The sequence below is a fragment of the Schistocerca americana genome, chromosome X, assembly GCF_021461395.2.
Source record: "Schistocerca americana isolate TAMUIC-IGC-003095 chromosome X, iqSchAmer2.1, whole genome shotgun sequence".
Lineage (NCBI taxonomy): Eukaryota > Metazoa > Arthropoda > Insecta > Orthoptera > Acrididae > Schistocerca > Schistocerca americana.
Window position 1 is genome coordinate 552,109,963 of NC_060130.1, and position 20,200 is coordinate 552,130,162.

General features: G+C 43.0%; 1 protein-coding gene across 1 annotated transcript in view; it reads left to right on the forward strand.

The window, feature by feature from the left end:
- LOC124555756 overlaps positions 1 to 20,200 on the forward strand; it is a 286,243-nt gene that overhangs the window by 263,663 nt on the left and 2,380 nt on the right. The gene's annotated exons all lie outside the window — the stretch shown is intronic.

A 20,200-nucleotide genomic window follows, 5' to 3' on the forward strand; every position in this document is an offset into this window, starting at 1 on the left:
TGAAAATAGAGCTTCTGACATCTTGGAAGAAACGTATGGGATTTTTACAATCCGGAGAAATCCTTTGAGAATCAGTGTGAGTTGCTCGCAGAAAATAGGCGGCCGTCGATATAAAATTCCATATGGAGTTCATCTGCAATCGGTGACTGGTTTCACGGAGTCAGTGAAGTGAAATTCATCTCATGTGAACGAGGGCTATTAAAGGAAGACTGCATTTATAGCGAATGGAACTGAAGGAGTTAGAACTTGGAACCTCGGTAGGATACGATTTTTATCTACAGTCCCTTCACAATACAAAGAATGTATAATTGTCGACGACTTGATTATTGATATAAGATTGCGTCTATAGATGGCGCCCGAATAGTCATTGAGGGTGCCAGTCAGGCGCTTCAGGGATTATATCTTCTAATACATTGTATGTTATGAGTAAACTCGTGACCGCCATGGAATGACTAATGGATTCAGGAAGAAAATTTTGGTTTGATGCGGTTAGTAGTTACACAAATTTTCACTGATGTGTGGATGTGTTAGGTGAAGCATATTCTTGGCGCATGCAAAGCAATACTCCTTTATTCACTTTGTCCAAAGTGCCTGATTGACAGCGTAGGATTATAGAAAACTCGTCAATTTCAATTTCGCAGCGTATGTACCCTGATGAATGTGTTAAGGAAATCTCCATAACGATGCGAGATATAAGAACTACAGCTGATATATTTGAGCACTGACAGCGGTCATATCCAAAATTCGGCTTTTATCAATCTACAGTCTGCATTTTGCCCTCGACATTTTAAGGCAGTGTGAAATGCAACACGATCATGGATGTGTCCTGAACATTAGTCACGGATTGGCAAAGGGAGAACTGAATATAGAAGCAGCCCAGACTGCTGAAATGGCTCTGAGCACTATGGGACTTAACATCTATGGTCATCAGTCCCCTAGAACTTAGAACTACTTAAACCTAACTAACCTAAGGACATCACACACATCCATGCCCGAGGCAGGATTCGAACCTGCGACCGTAGCAGTCGCGCGGTTCCGGACTGAGCGCCTAGAACCGCGAGACCACCGCGGCTGGCCCAGACTGCTGACCGGGGCCGCTACGACTTTAGTGTATAAATCTGTATTAGGATACTTAGTTGCCATACATGTATGAGATGTAATTTCTGAACGAGGTTCTGCAGGTGCTCAGAAAAATTTATCCCAGTACTTGGTTCATGGGCGAGAGAACGTATTTAGAAACTTGTCTCAAAAGTACCGACATGCGAAGTCTAATGTACAAGTGTTTGGTACAGGGCGGGCGGTGAGAGACGGACAGTACACATATTAACAAGCAAAAGGAGGTAATATTTTGTGACGACGTCACCCTCCAATGGGATGATAGCATTAGTAGGACTGTGTGAAACCACTTCTTCAAGAAAAGTAATGTCTACCACGGATGTACGGAAATAGTGATCAAAATGCAGCCTCCTGTCATCCGAAGATACTAGGTTCTGGCTGAATATGACGATAAACTAATTTAGAATGACGTAGTCTGTACGTTAATCCTCCTCATCCGCCAACACTGTGTGTGCGGATTGGAAAATATCGGCAACATGCTATGGGGGGTGGGGGGAAAGATATTCACTGTGTATGTTGTATCAAGTATTGATGCAACACTAGAAAAGTTAAAACTTAGAACATAGCTGCTAAGGTTCAGTGACCGTGTCAGAATTATATTAGAACAGGTAAGCCCTCGGTCACAAATATTAAGCCAAAATTGACCAGGTTTGGACGCTACTATGAGCGTCGTCTTCAGAATTAGACTAACTGTTCTAAAACACATTAGGTATATAATACATTAATAAAATTAAAGTTGGTACTGCCTGGAAAAAGATGTGACTTGTAAGTACGGCATCTTATTCCAGTCAGTACAAACTTTAATTTTATTATGTATTATATACCTAATATATTTTAGAACAGTTAGTCTAATTCTGAAGACGACGCTCATAGTAGCGTCGAAACATGGTCAATTTTGACTTTATATTTGCGACCGAGGGCTGATTTGTTCTAATATAACTAAAAAAGTTGATCCCGGGGAGAAAACATTCGATTCGGTGTACCCTTGCTCACGCATCGCATCGATCGTTACGTTTGGGGGAATTTGCGTTGAGATTTTGTTGCTATGTGGGAGTATCTTTCAAGGTTCCAGTGACTGATAACTGACACTGAATGGCGTTAGAGGGTATGTGTTCGACGTCAACGTTCAATAATCACCCGTAGATGGCCGATAACAGCAATAGCAGTGGATGATACATACAGCCTGTCGGGGGGAGGCGAGAAAACAGTGCAGTGGTCGTTGTAATGTGAATACGAAGCGATTTACCTGACGTCCAAAAGGGTATGATATTTGGCTTTTGTGACGAAAATGGAAGTATTTCAGAAACGCGTAATTTGGGAACGGTTCGCAAGCTGACGTGGTTAAAGTATCTGTGCATGGGAATATGGCACTGTCCAAAACCGGGACTGTTGCAGATGTTGTACACCACTGTCCATTGATGACAGGGGTGAAAGACGGCTCCGGGGACGTGTACAGCAACTAGATGTGCAACTGTTGAGTAACTGGCCGCCCAGATTGACCAAAGGTCTACCAACATTGGCTCCTCAACGACCGTTTAGCGAACGTTGCTGGGTATGAGCCTCCGCAGCAAGATCCTCGATCATGCACCCATACTGACTGCTATTCATCGTCGACGGAAGCTGGAATTTGCACGTCAAACCAAAAATCGACGTCTACTGATTGCAAGCAGGTGCCCTTTCCAAATGAATAACATTTTATTCTATAACAGACAGAAAGCAAACATCCTGCAACCATCGTCGGAAGGATCCAGGTCGGCGGAGGGAGCGTAATGGTCTGTTGAATGTCGTCGTTGCATTCCCTTGGTGATCTCGTCATTCTGGTAGGCACAATAGATCAATATAAGTATGCATCTGTCCTTGGGAACCATGTACATTTCCAAATGCAGTTTGCTTTTTCCTGACACGATGACATCTACCAGCACGACAACTCAACATGTCACACAGCTCGCACTGTACGTGCGTGGACCGAACAGCGCCACGATGAGTCTACCGTACTCCACTGTTCATCAAACCCTCCGGAACTTAAGCTGTGGGACAACTTAGACTGCGCTGCTCGGGCCATGGATCCTAAACGGAGAAATCTAGCGCAGTTACCCACGGCACCGGTGTCGGCAGGGCACCACAGCCCTGTCGGTACGTTTCAGAACCTCACTTATTCTCTTCCTGTACGTATCACAGTGGCGGTCGCGCTGAAAAAATTGGTTATTCAGGTTTTCGACAGGTGACTGGATAGTGTACCTCTCCAAGTAGATGTACGAGGGCTATTCGGAAAGTAAGGAACGACAGGTCGCGAAGTGGAAACCACATTCAAAAACAAAACTGTTTTATTTGCAACAGTTAGCTACAACTTCCAGCTACTTATCTCCATGGTCACCGATCCGACTCAGATGTTTGTCATAGCGCTGTACCAACTTTCGAATACCCTCTTTGTAGAAGGAAGCAACCAGTGCTTTCCGCCAATTTTCTGCGCTGGCCTACAGCTCGTTGTCTGTGCCAAAATGTTGTCTTCATAGCCAGCGATTCATGTGAGCAGAGATGAAACACCGAGAGAGACAATTACGGGCTGTATTGTGGGTAATCAAACATTTCCAATTGAAAAAGATGCAGGAGCATCTTCATTGCCCCTGCACAATGCGGCTGAGAATTTTCTTGAAGAAAAAAACGTACGACAGTTATGTAATGTTTGCTGCATAGCTGCGGGCGGAATTTCTCACCAGGGCCTCGTACTTGGCGGGAGACACTATTGTTCTAGGTATCTTTTTGTGCTCTTTGTGTGCTCAGAACTAAAAAACGACGTAACGCGATCCACAGGCATACTAGAGACACTGCCCAACACACTTGTACAAAGCTTCATCGGATTTTCACTGTGGTTTCCATTTCGTGACCGATTGTTCCTTGCTTTCGAAATAACCCCCGTATGAGATACAAATGCTCTTACCGACATTGAATTTAACGCTGAAATGCCACTTTTTGTGATTTATCTGACCGACTGAACCATAGACAAGGAACACAGTGCGTTTTTACTATGGTTTTGGGCGTCTCAAAGGCCATATTGTATATTCACAATTTGCTTGACCAATTTCAGCGTAAGAGACGGAAACTTTGTAGAAATCACCAGTGGATGTGGTACCATCCAATTAACCTTGAAACTGTAAAACTACACAAGCAAGTGATTCGTCAATAAGTAGCAGAATGAAACTCTTATTCTCAAGGTATTCGTGTTGAGGTACTTCTACTTAGTGTACTTGAGGAATAATGGCGTTTTCTAGCAAGTGATGAAACGTTGGAACACTTACATATCCTATACACTGAGGGAAAAGCAAAGTGGAGGCTATTTATTCTAGCTGACGAATCTTAAATAGCGGGGTACACTGCACTTACAATTCTGAAAGACGCCCCCACCCGTTCCTCAGAAAACACAGAGAGAAGCTTGTGATGACGGAGCCCTTAGGGCTGTGACAGTAAGCGGAATGTCACCAGCTGGCCATCGATCCTTTTGGCAAGGCTCTTTGCTCGTGCAGTGTATACGCAACAACTGCGAGTATGAAGATTGTGAACAAACGAAGTTTCCTTATTTATGTTTCTATCGATTCCACATGCTTCAAAACGAATATTATGCCATGACTATCGACACCAACGGTTCCGAAAACTCCTTCTCAAGATCTTGCTTTCGAGTCCCCGATTAGTATGCCGAATCGCGACGAAATCGGTAGACAGCTGAGTGTAGTCGCTCTTGGGTTTCTTTTTCTGTTTCACTAAACACGAACAACTACACCTTCACTTTGTGATCTTCTTTCTTTGTTCACGTGCTTATTGAATGTAATTTGAAGAACAACTTGACTGACATTCCTTCTTCACAGGAACTCGAAATTTTAAATGTGGTAACTAAAACCTGCAGGTAACAAATTAACCCTGGACATTACTACCTATACTCATCTTGTGAAAATTGCTTTGGGAGACTGTCCTTAGGAAGTGTAGGCTATGTGCTAAGGAAATGTTCCGACCTCAATTATCTGCTACTGACAGAAATAATATATTAGAAGCTTCTACAGTTTTGGGGTACATTTGCTCATTTCATAATCTACATTCAAAGACATGTCTGCATTCTCTTCATTTGTTTTCTGTGTTTCATTGCTTACTACGTTCGAACCAGTTTTACCGTTTTGCTCGAGGTGCGTATTTTTTCTTGGAAGTACGTAATTTGTGGTTGTATTGTATTGTATTGAACTGGGGACTTAGAAACGACGGAGAGAGGCTTCGTCCCTGCCGCAGCCCTCAGTGGTTCATAGCTCCACAACAGGCTACAACATTCCACTCAACCCATCGCCGACCCACACCGAACCCAGGGTTATTGTGCGGTTCAGTCCCCAGTGGACCCCCACTCCCCTCTCCTCCCTAAGGGGAACGAGCCATCATTCACCGAGGCAGATCGGAAACCGCCTTAAAAACCATTCACAAACTGGCCGCACACCGGACCTCCACACTAATTCGCCGAACGGATTCGTGCCGGGGAGCGGCCGCCTTCCCACCATGAAAGCAGTCAGTTTACATGTGATACTCAGATGACTTTGAAGAGAATTTTACAGTTCAGTTTATAATGTGATTTAGCTGCGTGATCGTTAAGTCCATTGATGCCACGTAGAGTCCTCTCTTAGTTTTGCATGGTATTCTGAGCCTATTTGTTACTCAGGGTTTGGCTTCATTTGATCTGCTTCTATTCGTTAATTTCTAATAAAAACAGTTTCCTAGTGGTATATTACAGAATACTTCAGATTTTAAATTTGCACTGTGGTTGTTGTGCACGTCTTTCAGTCTTGTATTTCCCAAATTATTCTTAAATTAATTAGTTCCTTTTCCATTTATAACCCTTGTAATTTCTCTATTATTTTTATTTGTGACATGCACCCCGATACTGAACATCAGCAGCTGACCGTTGGTATCTCACTATGAAATTCCAACCCCAACGCTTCTATAAAGGAAGTAAATGACACAACCAGCTACAATACTTTTTAAAATCTTCGATTTTAGTGCCATAACTGGTTTCCGGCTGCCATGCCTATCTTGAGATGGCTAATGTTCCCTGTTACAAAGATGTTTTGACTAACAACATGTCGTCATCCCCTGCACTGCACAGGAATGTCTGAATATTATGTGGTGCTTCATATGTTGTCTTATTAATAAAAATCCAGATAAGTACGAGTAGGACTCGTGCACCAAACGTTCCATACAAACTTAGTAATGTATACAGATAGTTCAGTCATACCGGGAATAGAGAATTTGGACGATTTATGACTGTTATTGACATCGATATAGGCAAGATATTAAAATATGTGATATAAATGGCCGCATCTTACGACAGCATTCACTTGGATGCTTACAATTTTTATGCCACTTAGGGAGCATAAACTTGTATGTGACGTAGTTTCAACTAGATACGTCTACCCGTTCCTAAAGGGGATGTTGTATTAACAGACGAACAGACAGTCAGATAACATAAAATAAATTGGAGCGTTTGCTTTATTTGTACTGTAAAATCATGATACTTGCCAATTCTCATGATTCTAGGTCAACAGGAAGTACGCTATAGGTTTTGATGAGAGAGTTTGCCAGTATCAAACTGTATGACATAAGTGACTGAATCTTTCTATTTCATTGATATAGAAGCTTATACTTTGTGCATCGCCAAAATTTCAATTTGATACGTCTACCCGTTCATGAGGGTAGCATATCAGCGCACTCTCCGCTGTAGAGTGAAAATTTCATTCTAGAAACTTCCCCCAGACTGTGGCTAAGTCATGTCTCCGCAATATCCTTTCTTTCAGGAGTGCTAGTTCTGCAAGGTTCTCAGGAGAGCTTCTATAAAGTTTGGAAGGTAGGAGACGAGGTACTGGCAGGAGTGAAGCTGTGAGGACGCGGCGTGAGTCGTGCTTGGGTAGCTCAGTTGGTAGAGCACTTGCCCGCGAAAGGCAAAGGTCCCGAGTTCGAGTCTCGGTCCGGCACACAGTTTTAATGTGCCAGGAAGTTTCATATCAGTGCACACTCCGCTGCAGAGTGAAAATATCATCCTGGAAACATCCCCTAAGCTGTGGCTAAGCCATGTCCCGCAATATCCTTTCTTTTAGGAGTGCTAGTTCTCCAAGGTTCGCAGAAGAGCTTCTGTAAAGTTTGGAAGGTCGGAGACGAGGTACTGGCAGAAGTAAAGCTGTGAGGACGGGGCGTGAGTCGTGGTTGGGTAGCTCAGTTGGTAGAGCACTTGCCCGCGAAAGGCAAAGGTCCCGAGTTCAAGTCTCGGTCCGGCACGCAGTTTTAATCTGCCAGGAAGTTTCATATCAGGGCACACTCCGCTGCAGAGTGAAAATCTCATTCTGGAAACATCCCCTAGGCTGTGGCTAAGCCATATCTCCGCAATATCCTTTCTTTCAGGAGCGCTAGTTCTGCAAGGTTCGCAGAAGAGCTGTGAAGTGGGAACAATGAGATGAACTTCTTAATGTGGGCTAGAGTAGCGATTCAACCCTCAGCTACACCAAAGAAATATCTATGTTTGATCACGTATTTCGATATTTGTGAAATGTTAGTACTAACACTAAAGTTGACACCGAGTCTTGAGTGAGCCAATAATGCCTTCTAGCACAATAGCATCCAAGAAGCTCCCTATCGCCCTCATATTCTCTGTCAGGAGACAAGTCGATAACACGAAGTACAACGAATCACAACGGTACATAATACTGAGTAGGGGAATACAGGAAGTGCGTTGAAAATTCACTGGTACGTTACTAATGTTAAAAAACGGTTATAAATGTCGACTAATTGTTAGAAACCCGTCTGTCCGTCAAAGTAACAACAACGCTAGATACAAAAAGGAACTGTCCTTAGTGCGAATAACTCTACACAGGGGTGCGTCGTAGAAGGTATTTATCCTCCCAATTAGAGTAGGATAAGCAAATTAATACAATAAAAGGAACAATATAAATCAAGAAACGAAATCGGAAGGACAATAAAATCTCAATAGCACAGAACAAGCAGTGAAAGCAGTGCGCGAGCAACAGGTGTCTTTATTGGCTCACCGCTCAATGAACTAATTATGCCTCCTGATGGCTGTCAAGATACTGGCCGACACTAGCTGCTCATTTGAAACCCTTAGAAACATACAAATAATCAAAAATTCATACCACATACCATACCTTCAATAAATATTCATAGAATAACAGCACAATTATAGACTTGAAACTACGATCTTTATGAACATGAAATAAATATCACAATGTTAGGGGCGATAATCATCCCAAACCACATAAAGGTTAACTGTTTTGACTGCACGAAGGAACGACAGTCTTTTAGAATATGGAATTAGGATGGGCCTGGTGAGCTCTCATGCCTTCCAGGCGTGTAATCTGCCATGTAGAATAATATACTTTAGTTAAACATTTACACCAACTTCGGTAACCGATAGAAATGTAGGACACAGACATTTTTTCAAAAGTTGCTTATTAACCTTGGCATCCACGGCATAGTAGCAGCAGATTTATTTTGTGTATTGTCCGTAAACAACCAAACTTAGAATTTTTATCCAGAACTAAAAGTAATAGACAGAAATGTTCACTTTCTTGGTTTTTTTGGATTCAGACCCTCACGATGTGTCTTTCCCCTAGGTGTCCATCAACCTAACTTGAAGTTTGGATCACATTTACTGACGAGTTGTTTTAGCTTCCATAATCTTAGCAAGGAAACACCACCACAAGACTTTCTCCAGCCTTGCTTCTGTCCAGATTTTTCTTAAAAAGGACGGAGATCCTTTATACTACAGACGGGGTCTGTAGCGTTTTAATGAAACATACCTACAGCACTAGAAATGACAACAGAATGTAGTCTAGTTACAGATTAACTCACGGGTCGACACTGGGAGTTAAATAATATTGGTTACATTTGTGAACTGTAAGGAAATTCCACTTAATTGCGGCACTCGTAATTGTTAATAAAGAAAGGGGACAGGTGTGTCAACTACAGGATAGCACGCGGAGGGCATTACAATCGTTTTATTTCTACAAAATATTCTGTTTCGATGTCGGCTAATAACGTTCAGTTACCCTTTACGAAACGAAATTACAAAACAATTTGTTGCGTGTCACTGCACACTTATTGAGTTTGGGCGTGGAAGGGCTGGGCGAGTGGAGATTTAACATCATTCGTTACGAGAACAACTCTAAACGTGATTTACTTAAAAATGTAGATTCTCTTAAAACATAGAAACACGCGATGATTCAAGACAGTAAATTTTTGGCTAAAGAGAACAGCAACTATTTTAATTAAAACAGTAAGATTGTAGTAGCAGCAAGTTAATTTAAACAGAACAGCAAATCTCAAGAGGAGCAAAGCCTTAATGATAAACTAGTTAATCTAGCCAAGACGCAAAGCAAATTAAACAGGACTTAATAGTAAATGCTTAGAATAAGGCATCGAATCTCGAGGGTAGTAAATGTAAGATGAGTATTAAATTTCTACAGCAGCTCCGCAAGCGGACGAGCCTAAACAACATAGGCTCTGACGTCACCGCGAACTGGGACGCCTCATAATAAACTGCTCGAGCATCTCACAAGGGGAGACCATGACGTAGGGATCACAGATTTAGTTCAAACGTTAGCTCAGCGTGGTCGGTCAGAGAGCTGGCTGCTCTCTGCAACAAAAAAACTAAGTGAAGGGATCAACAACGAACTACAACGCATATCATGCCACGTCCGCTACGACCAGACACGATGAACGGTTAGGAACAAAATGAAAAAAATCGTGTTCGATCAGACGGTTGGGTGCCCTCTGTAATAAAAAAAACTGAGTGAATGAATCAACGATGACGTTGAACGGGTGTCATGGGACGTCTGCTCCGAACAAATGCAAAGAACGATAAGGAAAAAAAAGTAGATTTTTAAAAAAGTGCATAGCCCTCGAGCTACGTAAGACGAACGAGTATGAGGCGATGGGTCGACTTCCACTCAACCTCGATTTTTATTGTACATTTTTTCATCTCTGCTTCTATTATTTTATTTATATGACGTTTGAGTGGTAATGTGATTGAAAAAAGCGCGTATATTTGCATGAAGTTGTAGTGAATCTCGTGTTATTTGACTACTTACTTTTTTTAATTAAATTTAATTTTTATAACAGACATATTTATAACTATCGACAAGTAAATGAAGTAACGCACAGAGTTCTCCTGAAAACGTATGTCTGTCATGATTTGCGAAGTCCCTTATACATGCAGCCGGCCGAAGTGGCCGAGCGGTTCTAGGCGCTTCAGTCTGGAACCGATCTACCACTACGGTCGCAGGTTCGAATCCTGCCTCGGGTATGGATGTGTGTGATGTCTTTAGGTTGGTTAGGTTTAAGTAGTTCTAAGTTCAAGGGGGCTGATGACGTCAGATGTTAAGTCACATAGTGCTCAGAGCCATTTGAACCTTATACATGCAATCTGGTAAGGTACCCTGAACTACATTGCATCTCGACGCTTTGAGCTGCAGATACTACGGCAGGCTCCATTTGGTAGTTAACTTGCGTAGCTGTTTGACGTTGCTAATGTAGCAAGAACGGATAGTGCAGGTGCAATTTTTTGAATCTCACAGAATTTACACTTGTACTACAAAAATGAAAGTTTAAGGGGCAATCGAAGCGTCGCGTCATACACGTTCGTCTTACAAAGTTCGAAAGCTAACCACATTTTTTATCTATTGTTGTTGGTTTCATTTGTTCAGGGTGGACGTCCCATGACTTTCGTTCAAGTTCATCGTTGATCCATTCACTCAGTGCTGTTTTATTTTATTTTATTTATTTCAGGGGGCAACTAACCCTCTGATCGAACACGCTGAGCTACCGTGCCGGCGCCTACGGAGGTACATGAGAGACGCCTAAAACTCCTCTTGTGACTTTGTCGCAATTTCCAAAGTGGTGTACCTTACTACTCGCACATTATCTTGTTTTAATCGACTGCTATAGGTGTACGAAGTTTGAAGTAAATCCGTGATTCGAACATCGTGGCCTCCCGTTGTTAGAGTATCTGTCTTTAAAACACACATAAAATACAATTTTAAAACAAGAATAAACATACCCATAATCATCCAGAGACAATATGCCAACTCCAATTCCCCCAGGTTAAGTAAAGGAATCTATCTCTCCCAATGATAATTCAAGAAAGGGGAACCAGTATGTATACTAAATAACATTCACAAGCAGAAACACTACACGGATGTGAGGCACGTAACGGATATTGGTAATTACTTAGTAAACAGTTCGTTCACGAAAATTGACAATAATACATAAATTTATAAAGCACGAAGAACGTTAATATACATATCAAGATGAATACATTAAATAAACAACAAGTAGTTACACCAGAAGGACTTTCCACGTGGCAGATTGAAAACAGCCGAAACGGGGCGACAGGTTACAATCGCAACAGTTACAGTTTGGCGCCAGAAACGTTCTCTCTCCAAACGCGATGACCTAGCAAGAACGTTCTTGGCAAACGCACGTGCGAAACTGCACGACATGAAAGCATCGACACCAAGATGTCAACCGCTGTAAGCCATGGAACTGGAGCCCCACTGCAGAATGCACCCCTAAGCCCGCAAGTGTCCGCCTACTGTCAACGGTCGTCTCCCGGCTGCACGCGGTCTAGCCAGACTTACCCTTTAAATAGCTCTCCTCCAACTTCCGCAAAAAAAAAAGCACCTCGCGTACCCACTGGCCCGGCACAATGTCAGGACTCCGAAAGCGGCCAACATCATCCCGTATCACAAATCATGTCCCGGGGCTCAAGGAGCCGCTTGCTTCCTGCAACCACCACCTCACTCCTTACCGGTTCGAGTCCAAGAAAGACCCTGGAGCCTCAGTTCACCACGTGCGCGCCCCCTCTGGCCAAAGATATGCCGACTCGTAAGCCGCACGTCACCTAGCGACTCGCATCACGGCTCAAAATTGACATATTTCATTATTGTAATTGAGTAAAGTGATCGTGCAGCATGCACCAGTTCGGATATCCGTGCGTTTTAAAGATCCGCTTTCGGGACGGGGAGGTGGGCCTGTCCCGGATCGAATTTTCGCGGCTGATTAACAATCACGGTCGGAGAGTCGGAAAGCCCAAACTTGGTTTCAGGCGTTCCCCTCATCGTGCCAGGTGAATACTGGGCTGGTACCCAAGTTCCGGCTCAGTCACACGACTCACAAACTTTTAGAAAAGCTTTTACTCACTCTCACATGAGTACCACGACACGCGGGCAGTTTGGGTAGACATGTTCCGTCCCAGAGTGTAACGGGGTGGCGGCAGGAAGTGTATCCGGCTGCCTCTTCAAACTTATTATGTCAAATCCGTTAATCACCATGCCGACGCTGCGCCGATGCGGGAGAAAGGCACAAGGAATGGAAGATACTATAATATGCCTATTATGTTAATTAAAATGTCTTAAACGTCATTTTAGGTCATAATTGCTATTATTCTGAGATAAAATAAAGCATTGATAGGCAGACAACAATAACAGCGCTTTATTGCATGCGGGTGCCAGGCAATGTTCATTTCACCCGCATCGTCAGGTGACAGTGTGTGGGAGTTGGTGGACATGCAGGCCAGCTGTGTTAAGGGTACATACGGTACGTGTCTTGCGGCTGCGGCCAGAGGTGGATGTCAGCATTCGTCTACAGGCTGTTACCTGCTGATGATCCTTGTAACTGGGACCAAAGTAGTGAGCTATCTCTGAGCTCCCGCGGACAAAATGCGTTACTACCGTAAAATGTTCTTTGTTCTTACACCTCATTGCTGCTCTACATCATACGTAGGAGAGGGCTATACCAATAATGAAGTCTAGAAACAGACTGTGGCTAGTTAGGATCGTTCTACGTCCACTGTTCTGATGCTGCGATACGTTCCTGAGAGTGGTACGCTTCCCCTTGTAGACAGAGAGATAGCGTTGATAAACCAACAGGTCGAGCTACTTAATTCACAGTATGGACGTGGGTACGTCCAAACTCGATAGCTCCTTTATGCCATTCTCTGACCTCTTCACGTCGACCTAACTTACTGCGCTGATTTCTTATAATCAACTAGCCCATACACAGCACTTCACTGCTATGAATACTCAGCGATAGGTCACATGACTGCCTGCTGCCAGTTCAACACTATCTGCAGCCGGTGCGCTCTTTTAAAGGGTATAGCTAATATTTTGTTAGGTGAGCTTGAATGAAACCTTTATGACACCAGTCTGGGAATACAGCGGTCCGTCAACTTCGAACATTGAGGTAAAAGTAACAGTTAACTGTGACAGGAAAAACTTTCGTTTTCTCTTGAAAGTACATCCAAGGACGCGTAGGGAGACTACCCACACCTCTACCGACATGTTTCCCCGGATGAAAGCGGTCAACAATAACCGCTAATATGCTCCCAGTAGCTCAGACGGACGGCCGGTGTGGCCGAGTGGTTCTAGGCACTTCAGTCTGGAACCGCGCGACCGCTACGGTCGCAGGTTCAAATCCTGCCTCGGGCATGGATGTGTGTGATGTCGTTAGGTTAGTTAGGTTTAAGTAGTTCTGAGTTCTAGGGGACTGATGACCTCAGATGTTAAGTCCGGTAGTGCTCAGAGCCATTTGTACCACTTTTAGCTCAGACGAGAGTACAAAAATAAAGTATTTATTCACTACAAAACTGACAAAACTGGAATAGCCGAGAAGCATTTAGATTCACATACCGACAACTACAGTCAAAACAATACAACTACTATATCCAGACAAAACTGACGGTATCACAGGACAACTACTTTGAAGTAACAAAAATTATCAATGATTTATCCAAGTCACAAGTGGTTTTAGTGGCTTTTCTCCAGTTTTAAGAAAAATACGATTTCTCCGGAAGGTGTTACGAGTGAATCCCTTCGAAGTGTCATGCCATTTGTACGACGTTACCCTGGGGGCAACTCTAGGGATTTACATTATTCCCTTATCCATTTTTTTATTTTATTTATTTTCAAGTGTTATGACGTCTCTTGAAGTTACTGTTTACTGTGTCCAGCTGATCGCCCTAACCCACTTTTTGTTTGCAAGAATTTCAACGTCATACTCAGATCTTCAGGACTACATTTTACTCCTTGGACTTTGTTCCTTTCCCAAATATCCCGCCGTTTCACTTTAACGCTCCCTGTGTGCACTGACTGAATAACAATGGGGACAGACTGCAAACCTATCTCACTTCCTTTCCGATTACAGCTTGCCTGTAATTTCGCCAACGGCCTTGCTGCAGTGGTAAGACCGGTTCCTGTCATATCAACGTAGGTAAGCGCTGTTGGACTTGGATGGGTCACCGTCCAGATCTGCCGAGCGCTGTTGGCAAGCGGGGAGCACTCAGTCTTGGTCAGATCAATTGAGGAGCTACCTGATTAAGAAGTAGTGTCTTCGGTCACCAAAGCGCCGGAAGAGCGATGCGGTGATCACATGCACCCCACATCCACATCCAGTGACGCCTACAGACAGAGGATGACTCGGCGGCCAGTCAGTACCGTTGGACCTTACGAGGAGTGTTTGGACTGAGTTTCATAACTAATTTCGGCTATGTGTAGGTAGACCGTTGTTTTTTAATTAAAATTTTCAAAACATTTACATGAACCTACAGATGCTATAAATATGGAATAGCCACTATTCAGCCTATATTCTCAAATAAGCTATAGGGTCAACATTGCCTTTCGTGTTTCTACATTCCTCCGAATAGCAATCATATATTCCCCAGGTCGGCTCCTATCAGTCATTCCAGCCTTGCGTAGATAATTCGTGTTGTTATTTTTAACCATGATTACTGAGCTGTAGTTTCGTAATTTGCTGTTTAGTACATACCTTGTTTGGTAAAGTGAATATTACGTATTCCGAGAAGTCTGAGATCAATTTTCTTGTTCCACACCTTCCACACACAGCGTGAAACTATTTTCTCATGGTTAGGTGTCCGTAGGATGTTAATAATTCTACCAAGGAAACATCACCAACTTCGCCACATATTTTAAGGAGAAAATAGCACACTTGTAAGATATCAGGCCTTACAATCGATTCCACGTGAAAAGTTGGATCATAGTTCCGACAGTAAGCAGTTATGACCTCCTCAGACAGCAGTTTTTTAACTTTCGCATGCACTGTCACCCGCTCCGCCGCAGTGTAGCCGCCTAATGCCCGAGCGACAAACTGCATACAGTGGGATGAGTAACAGGTTGTGAACTGCTGTTTTGAAATTGGTAACATAATGGCACTGTTTAAGTGAGTATATTTGCAAGAGATACATTATTATTCAACGAAAATCGTATAATTTAATTATAAATCTGAAATGATTAACCTTATTTCATAATAATTCCTCAGCTGCTTAGGTTAATTAATTTTGATTTTGAGGTGTGTACGTAGCTGCAAAATATCAATACGAGGATATGGTTAAAATAATAGTCAACCTATAGATGTGTGAGGTTAACATATTACGTACTCATAGCCAGCCGCGGTGGCCGAGCTATTGTAGGAGCTACAATCCGGAACTGCGTGACTGCTACGGTCGCTGATTCGAATCCTGCCTAGGGTATGGATGTGTGTGATGTCCTTAGGTTAGTTAGGTTCAAGTAGTTCTACGTTTTAGGGGATTGATGACCTCAGATGTGCTCAGAGCCATTTAAAAGTACTCATATTACTTACTATTTTTTGCGAAGAACTACCTCTTCTCGAACAAGATTTCAAAACACATTGGGCAAATGTGTCCATCTCCTACTTCATCTTCCCTTTCCATCAACTTCACACGAATAACAGTGCTTTGGTTGTTATTCCGCTGTACAGTACTTCGTGATCGGTCATTAAGCGGCTGCGGTGGGGCGAAGCGACAGACCAGAAAAAAACAGGTGCTCCCGAAAGTTTAAAGTCTGTATATTCATATGTTCATAACTGTGTCCTATCATACTTCTTAACCAAATTTTCGCACAGGATCGATTGTTTGGACTAGAATCTTGCAAGTGTGCTTCTTCTCATGAAAGTGTGACGTCTGGCTGGTGATGTTATTCCTTGTGAAGGAACATCATCAATTTCGATGTCTTGCTTCAGCTTAAGACTCCATTGCTCTGTCAATTTCTTCTCGTTGTTTTCCTTTATACATGCCATCATCACAAAGTTCCTTTACACTATCCATAGCTCTCACAATTTAATAAATACAGCCATCGTTGTCGCGGAAGACGACGATCATGGCTTTTTCCTACTCCCACATTAACTATGAGAGATAATCGTGTCGTGAATTTGATAGAGGCCATTATTTGACATACATAATTTTCTACGCGCTATAATTGTTGGTTAAACATACCTACGATCTATAACGTGTAGCAGTCCTTTAACATAGTGATTACAACGGCAAAACGTCATACCTTGGGCACCACAAACCATCAAACGGGTTTGGGAATTTGAAGTCCATGAATGGCTGCAAATGGTCTCCGGGTAGCCGAACGTAAACATTTACAGTAAGCGATCGGTTAACTTTGACCAGATGATCAAGTCCATTCAATGTATATACATCCTACACCATTATGGAGCCACCACCAATTTGCACAGTGCCTTGTCGACAACCAGAGTTCCTGGTTTCGTGGGGTCTGCCCCACACTCGAGCCCTACATCAGGTCTCACCATCTGAAACTGGACTCATCTGACCAAGTCACGGTTTTCCAGTCATCTAGGATCCAACCGATATGGTGACGAGCCCAGGAGAGGCGCTGCAGGCGATGTCATGCTGTACCTGAAGCTCTCGCGTTGGTCGTCTTCTAGCACGGCCCATTAGCGCCAAATTTCGCCGTACTGACCTAACGGATACGTTCGTCGTAGGTCCTACATTGATTTACATGGTTATTCCGCGCAGTGTTTCTTGTGTTTTAGCACTGACAACGCTTCGCAAACGGCGCTGCTCTCGGTCGGTAAGTTAAGAAATTTGGTGTTGTCAGCACACTGTGAAATCTCGGAATATTGAGTTCCCTAATGATTTTCGAAATGGAATGTCCCATGCATCTAGCTCCAATTACCATTCCGCGTTCAAAGCCTGTTGATTCCAGTAATGCGTCCATAATCACGTATGAAACATTTTCACATGAATCACATGAGTTAAAATGCCAGCTCCGCCAGTGCACTGCCTTTAACACATCTTCTATGCGATACTACCATCGTCTGTATATGTGCATATGGCTGTCACAGACTTTTGTCACCTCAGGGTACAACAGAAATGAAATGACGTATAGCGCCATAAAAATACCATTGTGTTTGTTGCAGGTTTCTCATATTGTTGTGACTGCCTAAAGGGAGGGCACGGATAGTCTGAGATGTGCTATAACTGAACAACCGGTTGAAGACTACGTCATTTACCCGTGCGGGACGATGGATGCTGTGTCACTGGCCACATTTTAACCCTTGGAGAAAAACACCACGCGGTGGAAAACCCACTACCTGCTTGGACGATATCGTGTTGGCAAGCAGGTTTCACAACCTGATGTGGTTTTTAATTTACATATATATCTCTTTCACTGCTTCCCAAACTATACCATCACTTATTGGTCCAGAAGACTTTCTCAGTGATGCGAGCGTCCGGTAGAGTTGGTCCTGCAACGATGCTAGTCTCTGTGCCTGCGACATTCAGTAAGCAGGGATCACGTCTACATCTTCACTTACATGTATACGAACGAAGGAGAAGGAACTGCCTATATGTCCCCATACGAGCCCTAATTTCTTTTACCTTATCTTCGTGGCCCTTGCACCAAGTGTACGTTGACGGTAGTAGAATCTTTCTGCAGTCAGCTTCAGATGCAGGTTCCCTACATTTCGTGAATAGCGTCGTCTTCACTGCAGAGATCTCCGTTTTAGTTCACAAAGAATATACGTAACACTCGCATGCTCATCGAATTTATTCCTAATTAGAGTAGCAGCGCACCAGTGAACTATTTCGTGTCTTCCAGTAATCTGACATCCTTGGGATCACAAACACTCAAGAATTGATCGTACTACGTTCTCCTTTATGGATGAGCTTCACTTTCCTAAAATTCACCCAACAAACCGAAGTCGACCAATCGCTTTTCGTATTACCGGCCTAACGTAATCGTTCCATTTCATATCGCTTTGCAACTGTACCCCTAGATATTTAATCGATGTGACTTTGTCATCCAGCACAGTACAAACACTATGTTCGAACATTATACGGAACTGTTTTCCCTACTCATCTGCACTAACTTACATTTTTCGACATTTAGAGAAAGCTGCCATTCATCGCACCAACTATAAATTTTGTCTAAATCATTTTGAATTCTCTCATAGTCGTTCAGGAAGGTCGTTCCTGCCTACATTACTATTTTACTAACGTGTCCTTCTGAATCACATAGCTAAATGGTGGTTCTGGATGCGGCGAGTAAGGCGGTACACTGTATTCCGTCTATTCGCTTAGGAAAAAGCAGTGTTCGTCGTGGACCCCTGTCATCAATACGGCATTAGGTGGCGAGTTTCCCAAAATGAAGGTCCTCGTGGTGTTAGCGGTAATCACGAAGTTTTCACCTTCTTGATTCTATCGTTGGGCTGCGTCATGATGTTTTGACTCGTCTACTGGCTGGTTGTGGTGCAGTACAGCGGAATTTCAGTATGTACAGAGACTGAAAACATGTAACTTCAAACAAACGAAAAATTAATTACTAAACTTTATGTTTTTGTATATTTAATTAAAACTTAATTATTACTCCTAGGTACAAGGTGGCACGCATAAAGCCCAGTGCTACCGCTACTTGATGGAGTGTCTCTTGCGTAGGGTGTTCACGATTGGCTGCCATCAAATGTGCTGTAATTCCTCTTCCTGTCCACCCTGGCCTCATCACACAAAACCCAATATTAAGTCTGACGTGACATGCTAAACTGTTTCATTTGTGCAGCATCAGCGGCTTTCTGTTTCCAATACAGCAGCTATTGATAATTAAGTTTATCATTAGTTTGTATGACATGGCTACCGTAACATGAGTCGATATTGGCAAGTCGAACACAAAAACCTATGAAAACATACACAAAAGAACTCATTCTGCTAGTTCGGATGCAAGGACGAGTAATTAAAAATCAGAGCTAGTCTTATTACTGTCAGAAACGAAATTTGTAAAAATCCTAGTCACAGAAGAAGGGAAAATAGAAAATTGTGCATTTGCCAATCTTTTTCCCATTTCGTTTCAGTTGATAATAAACCACTCAATACATTCGCATGAAAGAATTTGTAAAGAAGACTGTCAGCTATTTTCATCAGTGCTAGGAACCACCCACTTCACCACAACAGCAGGTTGGTCAGACAAAATCATCCGTGTCCAAACAGAGAAGAAATTTCCATATGCTCGGCACTAGTTAGCCGCGGATTTATTGCATTAGCTCTATATCGGTCTATTTTCGAATTCTGCATATCTTACCGCTTATGTTGTGTTCGACAGAATCTTTCTTTCTCTGATAGCAGTATCATTATCTATACATGCGTGTGTGGTGTCTGTTCATTCTAACATGTCCGAATGAACATTAACAGTTTTGATCCAGCAACCACTATGAATTAAGACACAAAGGAATTACAGACACTGGCTGTGAGGAGGCATTGATTGAAATCAGTGGAGAAAGCTGAAAATTTGTGCAGAACTGGGATTGGAACCCGAGTCTCCTGCTTACTAGGGAGATGCGCTGACCACTGTGCCATCCGGGCACAGAGATGATCGCAACTGCACCTAGTACCGTAGCATGCCTACCGTCAGATCCAAATTCTCAAATTATTCAGACACTACTGATGTAGTGCCCCTTGCCCATTATCCTCATTAATCGCGGTATTTTGCCGATTCTCGTAAGAGTTCGAGTTTGGTGTGTATCAACATAGAGGAGGCGACTGGCAGTCTTCACCTTAATTATATATACGTGTTTGTGACATGTCCGAAAGAACAGACACCATATATACATATATAAGGCGAGGACGACCGATTGATCACTTCACTGCGGACGCACGTCACGCTCGAACGCTTACGATGATGGTGGATAAGCTGAGAATTTCGGTCTGACGGGAGGTGCACTT